This window comes from Phyllosticta citriasiana (genome assembly GCF_038021145.1).
Source record: "Phyllosticta citriasiana strain CBS 120426 chromosome Unknown IWZ02scaffold_11, whole genome shotgun sequence".
NCBI lineage: Eukaryota > Fungi > Ascomycota > Dothideomycetes > Botryosphaeriales > Phyllostictaceae > Phyllosticta > Phyllosticta citriasiana.
Window position 1 is genome coordinate 39,758 of NW_027117288.1, and position 11,239 is coordinate 50,996.

Below are 11,239 nucleotides of genomic sequence, written 5' to 3' on the forward strand. Positions count from 1 at the left end.
TTAGTTAAGGCGTCTACAGGCATCTTCTTTAGTAGTAGTTGGTTCCCTATTACTATAGAGTAAGTAATAAGAGATATCTTCCTCTATATTACTTAGGCCTTCTATAGTAACATAGCTACTACTACTAGGGATTCTAACCTCTTTAAAGGTCTCTCTAAGAGGATAAGGTACTTCTTCTATAGGGCTATTAATAGTAGCCTCTATAGTAGTCGATTCCTTAGAGGATTTTTCTCTAAGGCGCTCACTTCTCCTAGGCTCCTCCCTACTAGTATCTATAGTAGTTATAGACCTAGATCTTAGTCTATTAGGAGGGCTAGTTATAGAAGAAGGAAATATAGGCTTAGTATAGTCTATATCTTCCTCATCTTCTATAGTTTTAGTATAGGGAGAAGGAAATTCATCCTCTTTAAAGGTAACATCCCTAGTACATATAATAGCTTGTTTTTCTATATCCTAGCATCTATAAATATGCTCCCCCTTAAAGCCTAATAATATACCAGGCCTAGAGCGTAGAGAATACTTAGAGGATATAGTACGCTTTTCTCTAGGGATGTTTATAAAGACTTTACTTCCGAAAGTCTTTATATAAGAGAGATTTATAGTAGGAGACCTGCCCTTAGCTATATTTAGCCGGGCTAGAGGCGAAATACCCTCTAGGGACTTCTTAGGGGTCCGGTTTAGAATATAAGTGGCGGTTTTAATAGCCTCTAGCCAGAAGGTAAGGGGGACCTTAGAATTTAAGAGAAGGCAACAGGTAATAGTATCTATTAACCCATGTGTCCTCTCTATAAGCCCGTTTTACTCTAGGCTATAAGGAGAACTCTTTTCTAGAGTTATTTCTTTATTTTTAGCTAGTAAATCTAGCTGAGTTCCCCTATATTCTAGGCTATTATCTAGCCTTAAAGACTAGACTTTACCATGCGGCTCTATAAGTTTAAGATAGTAAACTATCTTATTATAGGCTTCTCCTTTAGTAAATAGGGGGAATACCCATGTAAACCTACTATAATAGTCTATAAAGGCTATATAGTAGGTGTATCCCCCTATTCCCTTAGGAGTAATAGGTCCTATAATATCTAGACCTATCTTCTCATAAGGTTTAGAGACTACTACTAGTATAGTAGATATAGTACGCTTAGATTTAGCTAAAGGGCATATAGAACAGTCTATTTTACTACCCTTAATAGGTAGTAGTGCCCTAAGAGCTTCTAAGTTTATATGCCCTAACCTATTATGCCATAGGTTTAAATCTGCTATATATAAGTGATTTATAGTAGATTCTACCTTAGGTAGTATAAATAGGTTATTCTGAAGTAAAACTTCGGCATATATCTACTCTCTTTTATCTATAAGTCTTAAGTTCTTTATATCTAGATATATACCATGTATATATAGCCTAGATATAGAGATAAGATTTATAGATAAATTAGGGATATAGAGAGTGTCTAGAAGGGTTAGATTTATCCTTCTATTAGCGTACTTAAAGGTAATAGGTATAGTACCTATTCCTTTAGCATAGATCTCTCCTTTACCTAGTTTTATAGGTAAATTTACTTCTTTTAAAGAAGTAAAGAGATCTTTATGTCTAGATATATAGGCTGTAGCGCCGGTGTCTAGAATCTAGTCATTTAGGCTAGGACCCGCGGTAAAATAAGAGGTATAACCCGTAATATGTAGGGTATCCTCTAAATCCGTAGGACTACTATTATTTTCTTTACCCTTTAAATTCCTAGCTCTTTTATAGCAGTCCTTTTCTAGATGGCCATTCTTTTTATAATAAGAGCACTTCTTAGTACTCTTATTATTATAAGTAGAGGCGTTCTTTTTAGAAGAAGATTTCCCTTTATTACTAGTTATAGTAATAAGGGCAGTATTACTTTCTTCTTCTAGTTCTCAGCGCCGAGACTCTTCTACTAGATGCTCTATAAGGTGGTCTAGAGTAGTCTCTTCTTTTAGCCCTAGCTGGGCTACGGCGCTCTATAAAGAATAGCTACTAGGTATATTACTAAAGAATATACCTAGTTTCTGCCTCTCCGTTAAGGCCATCTTAGTCTAAGATAATAGGGTTATCTCATCTAATAGATTAGCTACCTAGGTATTAATATCTCCCATATCTTTAAGGCTTAGTAGCCTTATAAAGTGTAAGACTTCCTATAAAAGTCCCTTAGATTCACATCTTTTTCTAAGGGCTTCTCCCATAGAACTTATAGTTCTATAATAGGCAATGCTAGAATAAAGTTTAGGATCTATAGAGGTCCTAATAAAAGTCCTTATTCTAGTATTATTAACCTCCTAGGTAGGATCTTCTACTTTAGGTTAAGATTTAGAGTCTAGATAGGCTTTTAGCCCTTCTATAATCACTATATCATTTATAGTAGATCACTAAGACTCCTAGTTCTTAGGGCCTTTAAGTTTAGGAATGCTAGGGAATTCTTTTCCCATATTTCCTAGTAGAAGATATTTCTTTCTTAAGGTATATTAAAGATTTTATACCTTATAGAGGTCTTTAGAGTATAAAACTCTATGTACTTATAGTTTTAAGCGGAAACTATAAGTGTATGAAGTCTCGAAGTTTATTAGGTGCTAATAGGCCTGATGCACCTAATAGAAAGTAGGGAGATTATTAGAGTATCGATATTTTCTCTAATAACTTAGCCGGGAGTAGAGATATAAGGAATCTAATTTTAGATCCTTGTCCGCCGGGTTTTTCTCTTCAAAACGGTATACGACTTTACTTACTAAGCAAAGTATTCGGGTCGATGCGGGTCGAAAACATTTCGAAGTATCGTGAAGTTTTAGTGTTCCTCGTGCCAAGACACTAGTAGGAACTAGTGTAAACGGGTAACGCTTAGGCCTAATATAGTATAGAGGCTGCATAGCCATACCTTATATCAACGTAGTTAATAGAAATATAAGGAAATCCGGAGAAAGGCGGAGAAAGATAAAGAATAGGTAGTAAATAAGGCTATTCTAGACTACTAGAAGGTTCTAGAATAAAATCCTAGGTAGATATAGGCCCAACGGTCCTAGGAAAAATTTAATAGGCTAAGAGCCTAAGGATAGGGCTTAGGATACTAGTCCTTACCCTAAAAAATACCTTACTTATATAAATAAGTAGGCTTTCCCTAGACTTCTTTATAAGTTTAGCTTAATAGCTATCTACCAAGATAGTCTTACTAAGCCTTACTTATAAGAGCGGTCTAGTATAGAAAGAATAGTATATTCTTTCTTATAAGTAGGGAAGGAAGTAAAATCCTACTTATAAATTATAAGGCAAGCTATATAGTAATCTATAGATTACTATTAGCCGGGCTCATAACCTATTAGCGGTATTCTATAAAGATAAGTAATATCTTTATTATATACCGTATGGTAGATGGTTTATAGTAGAGAATATAGTAGATTCTTTACTATAAGAGAACTTCCTTAAAGGACTAACTAGTAGGCTACCTAAGGGTGTTTATATAGAAGAACCTATAGATTCTAGAGAGTTCTATCTCTAGGTAATTAGTAATAGGTTCTTCTATTAATAGAAGACGATTTCTAATTAATCTAGACTAGAAGATTCTAGGCCTTAGTAATAAGATAATCTAGAATAAGGGCTAGAATCTAAAAGAACCCGTAGGAATAAGTTCTTAGTAATAGAAGAGGTCTAGAAGAGTCTAGAACAGTCTAGACTTATTCTTAGGCCTCTAACACTATACCTAGAAGCTAGTAGGAGTAGTAGGTAGATGTTTACCTAAGGATCATCCGTACGTTTTTTCTCGTTATTAGAGAGGTCTAGTTATAGGCTTTACTAGGGAATTTCACCCTCTTCTATAGTGTTTCCTATTACTACATCCTAGTCACCCTTCTATAGGGGAGGGTATATCTCATTCTACCCTATCTAGTTACTCGTACGCTAAAGCGCTATTAAGAAAAGATAGGTGTAAGGTTTTAGTAAGGTGAAGGTTTTATAGGTATAGTAATAACTTATTTTAAGCACGACTATTTTCTAAGAATTAGTAGCTAGACCGGAAAAAGTTATTATAGGAGCTAAGGTAGCTACTAGGGTCGCTATAGCAGCTTACTTATTAGTGAAGCTATAAGAGATAAGGTAGGCCTAGAACTCCTTATTACTAGGGTACTTATAGAGGATATAGCCTAGGTTAGGGAGGTTCCTAATACGGATAAAGATTAGGTAGCGGAACTACTTAATAGGGAGGATAAGACCCTAGCTAGACTTATACTTATTAGGTAGCTAGCTAAATAGTAGGATGTTAGTACTAGTAGAGTAGGTAAGGAACTAGGTCTTATAGTTAGGTAGACTACTAGGGCGGTTAAGGATAAGGCCGCCTATAGCCTTAATTATATTACTAAGGGAGAGGGACGGAAAGAGATAGGCGTTAGGGTAGTAAATAATAAATGCGTTATGCTCTAGCTCGTTACTATAGATCTACTATAAGCGGACGTAGTAGTTAGTAACGCGGCTAGGTAATAGGTAGCCCTACTAGATCGTAAAGCGCTTATTAATACTAAGGTAAGGGAATAGGGGTAGGGTATGGATTAAATAGTACTAGCCTTAGGGCAGCTTATTAATACTAATAGTAATAAGTATATATAGCTCGGTAGGTAAGATCTAGCGCGTATTATAACTAGGTATAGGTAGGGCGTCGTAAGGGGTAAGACTAATAATGACCTCATCTATAATAATCTAACGCTAGATAGATCTAGGAGGGAATAGGCCTAAGTAGTCCTTCTCTTTATCCTTAGTATTACTAAAGTTAGGGAAGGGGAGGATTATACTACTAGTAGTAGTAATAACGTTATAGATAGAGTTATTAAGGTCGTCCTAACTAGAGCCTAACATAATATAAAAGTAGTAACCGCGGAGCTTAACACTAAGGAGGTCTTTAATATTACTAAAGATAGGAGGGATATAGAGAGTAGCACTAAAGTAAGGGTTACTAGGGTAAGCGTTAGGGCGGGTAGTAGGGTTAGCCTTATTAGAAGGGGGGGCTAGGTCCGTAGGGGTAATAGAAGGAGCCGTAGGGTCCGTAGTATTAACTAGAGGAGGGGGATTCTTAAGCTTAGTAACGTAGTTACGTAAGTTACGTAAGTAGTTATTATTAGCGTCTATAGTACGGTAGGATAATGAGGTTATAAGGCGGTACGGTTATAAAGATTATAGAGTTAGTAGAATAGTAAGTAGAGTGTAAGTGGGGTTTAGTATTTCTAGACCTTACGAAGAGGATTATTATAGGTAGGCTTATATAGTTAGTATATATTACTAGTAGCCCCCTATTAGTTAGAGTTCTAATCTAGCTAGTTCACTCGCTTAAGCCTAGCGCTATAGTGCCTAGGTATAGGTAGTACTACTAGTAGCTTATTTAGATAGTGCTATCGCTTATTAGATATTCTACTACTAGGGTCCGCTATTATTTACTTATTATTTAGTAGCGCTCCCTTACTTTTAACCTAAACTTATTAACTAGCTTTAAACTCATTAACGGCCGCTATATCCTTAAACGTAGACGCTAGTTTCTATATTAGTCTTATATACCCGGTCTACTTCACTAAGAACTCTTAACGGTTTTAACGCTAATACTTATCTAGTATATATTCTACCTCCTACTCGTTCTCGTTATTAATAACGACTATAGGCGGCTAATAATCCATATATACCTAGCTTAGTAAGGCGTTATTAGACGCTAGTTATAGTAGGTCTACATTAAAGACGTTATAGATAGTGCCTAGTATATCTAACTAGTAGGCCTTATTTAAAATAACTTACGTTACGGTGTACTTTACTAACTAGTAATCTAGCTTCCGAATAGGACGGTCTATAGAGATATTATAAAGGCTTAGCTAAACTTTATTACCTACTTTATACGCTAGTAAGGCGTTATGATAGCGGTTTACCTACTACTCCTAGTCTACCTAGGATGTAGTTATTACGTTTTCCGCCTAAGTAGTAGCCTCTTAGATCTTTATTATAATGGTATTACCTTATACTACTAGTATTTACGGGTTAGCGACGCACCGGGGGCCTTCTAAGAGTCTTATTTATAAGGGGTCAGCGTGATAACTATATAATAAGAAGAACGGGCTAAGGCCTATAGTAGCTAACGTCCTATTATTTAACGTAAACTTAATAACTAGTAAGTAGTTAGCCTAGTCATCCTGCGCTTAGTTAACTAATGCGGCTAACATCCGCTTAACCTCTACATTTACTCTCTTAGTCTAACCGTCCGTCTCTAGGTAGTAACCCGTTAAGAGACGCTACTAAATCTTTAATAGTTTATAGATGTATTCCTATAAAAAACTTACGAACTATAGACCCTAGTCTAATATAATAGCATTAGGTAACCTATAGCGCTAGTAGTATGTTTATAGGAATAATAATACTATAGCCTTAGCTATTAGATCGCGATAGGGTTCTAGGATTATACCTTTTAATAGCCTATCTATAATAACTAGTATGTAGGTATTCCCCTTACTAGCTATAAGAGGGCCTATAAAATCCATAGATACCTCTTACTACTATTAATTTAGAACTAGGAGTAGTTAGAGTAGTCCTTACTTATAGTCTCTCTAGAATTTAGTCACTCTATAGACGTCATAATTACGCCTAAATCACTTTACCTACGCGTTATAGTTCGGCTAAAATAACTTAAGATAGTAGAGCTAGGATACTATCTTATTATTACTAGGGTAGATTACCTCTAGAGAGTCGTATATTATCTAGAGGATACTAGTTCATAGAGGTTTAGAATCTAGTACCTATAAGTGACTACGCTAATAAAGGTTACCCCTATTATCTACTATTAGGTTAGATATTAATATCTTACTAAGGGAGAGCTCCGCTAGTACTATCCTACTCCTACTAAGTACTACTATCTTTAGGGCCTAGTAAGCTCTATCCTCTCCTACTAACTCTCTCTATGCGTTAGTTATCTATTTAGCCCTAGTATTATTACCGCCTAATATGATAGGGTACGCCTATATAGTATCCTCCTCTACTAGTTCTTCCTCTTAACTAGCCTTTATTATTATAAGGCCGGCGGGTAACGACTTAAGTATTTAGGTAAAGCGGTACTTTAAGTAGCTATTATCCGTATTAGTAGGCAGGTCTTACTCTCTTTATAATAGTATATCTAGTTAGGTATTATCCTTTCCTAGGATGTATGCTATTATAAAGTTATACTAACTAAGCTTCTCTACCTAGCGGACTTAATGCTTATTTAGTCACTTACTAGTTATAAAGTACTCTAAGTTTTTATAGTCTATCTAGATAGTAAAGCTACTAATACTCCTTAATAGGTAATCCTATTTATCTAGTACCTTAATAATTACTAGGAGCTCCTTATTATAGATCTTATAGTTTACTTTATGTACGTTACTCTTCCTTAAGTAGAAGGCGGTTAGTTAGAGGACTCCCTTATCATTATGTTAGTAAAGGACTCCCCTAGTAGTATAACCTAATAAGTCTATTACTAATACCGTCTCTCTTTCTAGGTTAAACTATATTAGTATAGGCGCCTTAATAAATACTAGCTTTAACCTCTTAAACGCGCTCTTAGTCTTATTATCCTATCTAAACTCCTTATTTTTTCGCGTAAGCCTAATAAGAGGTTCCGTAATCTCTAAGAAACCGCTAATAAAATGATAATAAAAGTTAGCGAAGCCTAAGAAGCCTTATATAGCCTTAATAGTAGTTAGTCTAGCCTAGTTCTTTACTACCTTAACCTTAGACGGGTCTATATATACTCCTTATCCGGCCTTAATAATATAGCTAAGGTATTTTATTAATTAGACCTTAAACTTATACTTCCTAATATTAATATAGAGACCTACTATAAGTAAGCAGTCTATTACTATCCTAACCTAGTAATAATGCTCCTTCTAGGATCCCTCTATAAAGATTAGAACGTTATTAATATAGGCTAAAGCATAATTATCTAGGAACTCTCTTAGTACCTAGTTAATATACTATTAAAAGGTACTAGGAGTGTTAGTAAGGCCGAATAGTATTACTAACTACTTAAATAGTCTAAATCGGGTACGGAAGGCTATTAGCTATTTATCTCCTTTAGTAATATAAACGCGGTAGAATGCTAAGACTATATCTAGCTTAGTAAACTAGCGTGCTCATCTAATCTAGGCTAACGTTTCTATAATTAGTAGGAGTAGATAACGGTCCTTCCTTATTAGGGTATTAAGAGCCCGGTAATTATAATAAAACCTTAATCCTCTACTAGGTTTCTTTATAAATAGTACTAGAGCCGCGGCTAGAGAGCTACTTACGCGTATAAACCCCTTCTCTAGGAGCTTATATAATATCTTATATAAGATGAGTAACTCCTTACGGCTTATCCTATATAGTAGTTCCTAGGGGGGGTCTAGGTCCTTCCTATTTAGTAGCTTATTTAGTTTAATCTTATAATTAATTTCTAGTTAGTTAGGAGGGAGTAAATCCGTAAGAGCCTTATTAAATAACGGTAGGTACTTATTACTAATCTACTTAGGTAGATAGTAACGGATCTTATTACTACTAATAACTAGCTTCATTACTAAAGCCTTATTAATATTAGTAAGACTTACCGTAAACATGTATCCTTTCCGCTATTTAGCTACTAATCGGGTAAGTAGTTAGTATACTAGAGTAGAGATAGCCTAAGTAAAGTAGACTCTATCCTTAACCTCTAATCTTCCCTCCTCCTATACTATTAGGCTAGTATCCTTAAACATAAGGCTCCTAGCTAATAGGTCTAGTAGGACCCTCTCTTAGTAGAGCTATAGTGCTCCTATTAGTAACTTAATACTATTAGGGAGTTAGGGTACTATATAGGTAAGGATTATCCTTAAGTATCCTCCTAAATTAAGCGTAAACTCTATTACTATCTTTACTAACCATCCTAAGCTCTTTAGTCTAAGTATTAGTATAGGCGTAATTTTATAGACTAGAAGGTTTATGCGCGTTATAAACTAGGAGGTTACTATTATGTATAGTTTACTCCCTAAATTAATAAGAGTTCTAGTATAGGATACTTAATTAACTAGCGCTAATACTAGTAGGGATTCACCCCTTATATACTATTTAGCCTTATACTAATAGACTATAATCCTACTATTTAACCTCCTCTAGTTTATAACTTTACTCCGGACCGTAACTATAGCTAGAGTTCCTTATTTCCTAATTTAGGCTCCTTAACATCTTTAATCTCATCCTCTAGTAACAGCTAGACTACTATAGCCTAGGGAGGATAAGTAGGTTTATATAGGCACTTACTAATAAAGTAAGTATTACTACTATAACGTAGATAGAGCTTAGATATATATTATTAGCTTACCTCCGCGTCTAATACCTACTTAGTACGCTAGACGGCTAAGTAGGCTAGGCTAGTAGGCTCCTATTCTATAGCTTTAGGGGCGGTACTTATTTAGTTTAACCGTTCTTACGGTGTTATTACTATACTACTAGAGGACTAACCTATTAACCTACCCTTATTAAATTAGCTATTAGCCTAGTAACTACTATTACGCGCGCTACTATTATTATTTCTAAGTCTCTCTATAGAATTACTAACTTAGGTAAGAAGGGCTATGTACTAGTTCTAAGACTCTCCTCCTAAGGCTAACCCTACTATCTAGGCTAATAGTTTACGGCTTAGTATATTCTCTAGGAGGCTAATCTTAGTTAAATCCGGCTACTTATCGCCCCTAGCTAGCTATAAGACCCGATTAAACTCGGTAAAAAACTCCTAGAACGGTGCTTCCTACTAGTATAACGTATATATCTAGTATTACGCATTTACTACTCGGTAAGGATCGCCGTAGATTAGCTCTAAGTGTATAAGTAGTTACTTAAAGGTCACGCTAGGATTATCCCTATATTATTTAAACTAGGGCGTTATTTAGTAGGCGGCTTTACCGCTAAGTTTAGCCTAGACGGTAAATAACTAAGTCTTTAGCGCGTAGTTAGTATAGTCTAGGCTTATCTTATTACGAACTATGTCTATCTACGCGTCTAGTCTATCCCTATTACCCTTATAAACGGGTATCTCTAGTAAGATCTTAGTTAGTTTACCTACTTAGCGCTTACGCTCCTTCTTATTAGCCTAGTAGGCTATCTACTACTATAGTAACTAAACGACGTCGGGATCTAATAGACCGGCGGTTAGTTAGTAGTATAGCTACTAGTTCTACTATTACGCGCGGAGCGCTTCCTACTACTATTAGTACGCCTATTCTACGAGGTAGGCCTACTTATCTAGGGGTAACCCCTACTACTACTACTATAAGGCTGCCTACTAGACGGCCTAATCATCTTACTACTATTACTATAAGGCTACCTACTAGGCGGCCTAATCGTCTAGCTACTACTACTCTATCGTCTATAGATGACTAATTAAATGTTAGGAGATTAAGACGTAGATACGCGAATTAACTCCTTTCTCATAGTAATAATTAGCCGTAGTAAGCTAGTCTTATGATAGTAAGGTCTAAGTACTAATCTAAGCGAGTATATAGGCGGAGAATTAGTACTAAAGCCTAACGCTTAGACCGTAGGATCTATCTAATAATGTTACTAGTTAGAAACCGTAATATACTACCCTAACGCTAGTCTCTTCCCGTCTCTCTATTAGGAGATTAAGACGTAGACACGCGAGTTAACTCCTTTCTTATAGTAATAATTAGTCGTAGTGAGCTAGTCTTACGACGGTAGGATTAAAGTACTAATCTAAGCGAGTATATGCGGAGAATTAGTACTTTAAGCCTAATGCTTTAACCGTAGGATCTATCTAAGGATGTAAACGGTTAGAAACCGTAATAGTAAGGGGTAGTAGTTCTTAATAGTAACCTTATTAAGTCCCTAGTAGTCTATATAAAGGTATAGGGTCCTATTAGCCTTAGGTACAAAGAGGATTAGGGCCCCTATAGGTAACTTACTTAGTCTAATCTATCTAAGGCGTAGCGCCTTTTCTAGATACTCTCTAAGGATGCTTAATTCTCTCTTAGATAGGTTATATATAGGTAACTATAGTAGCATTCTACCGTCCTTAAGATTAATTACGTAGTTATATACTAAGTTCTAGGCTAACATACCGGTAAGATTACTATTAAAGACATTATTAAATTTAGTATATTACTCTAGGAGGCCCTAGATTAGGCTCCTACTAGTACCTATATAGGCTACTAGGTATAGAGCGTAACCGCCTTTATTAGGGTAACTAGTAGTTACTAGTAATTATATGCC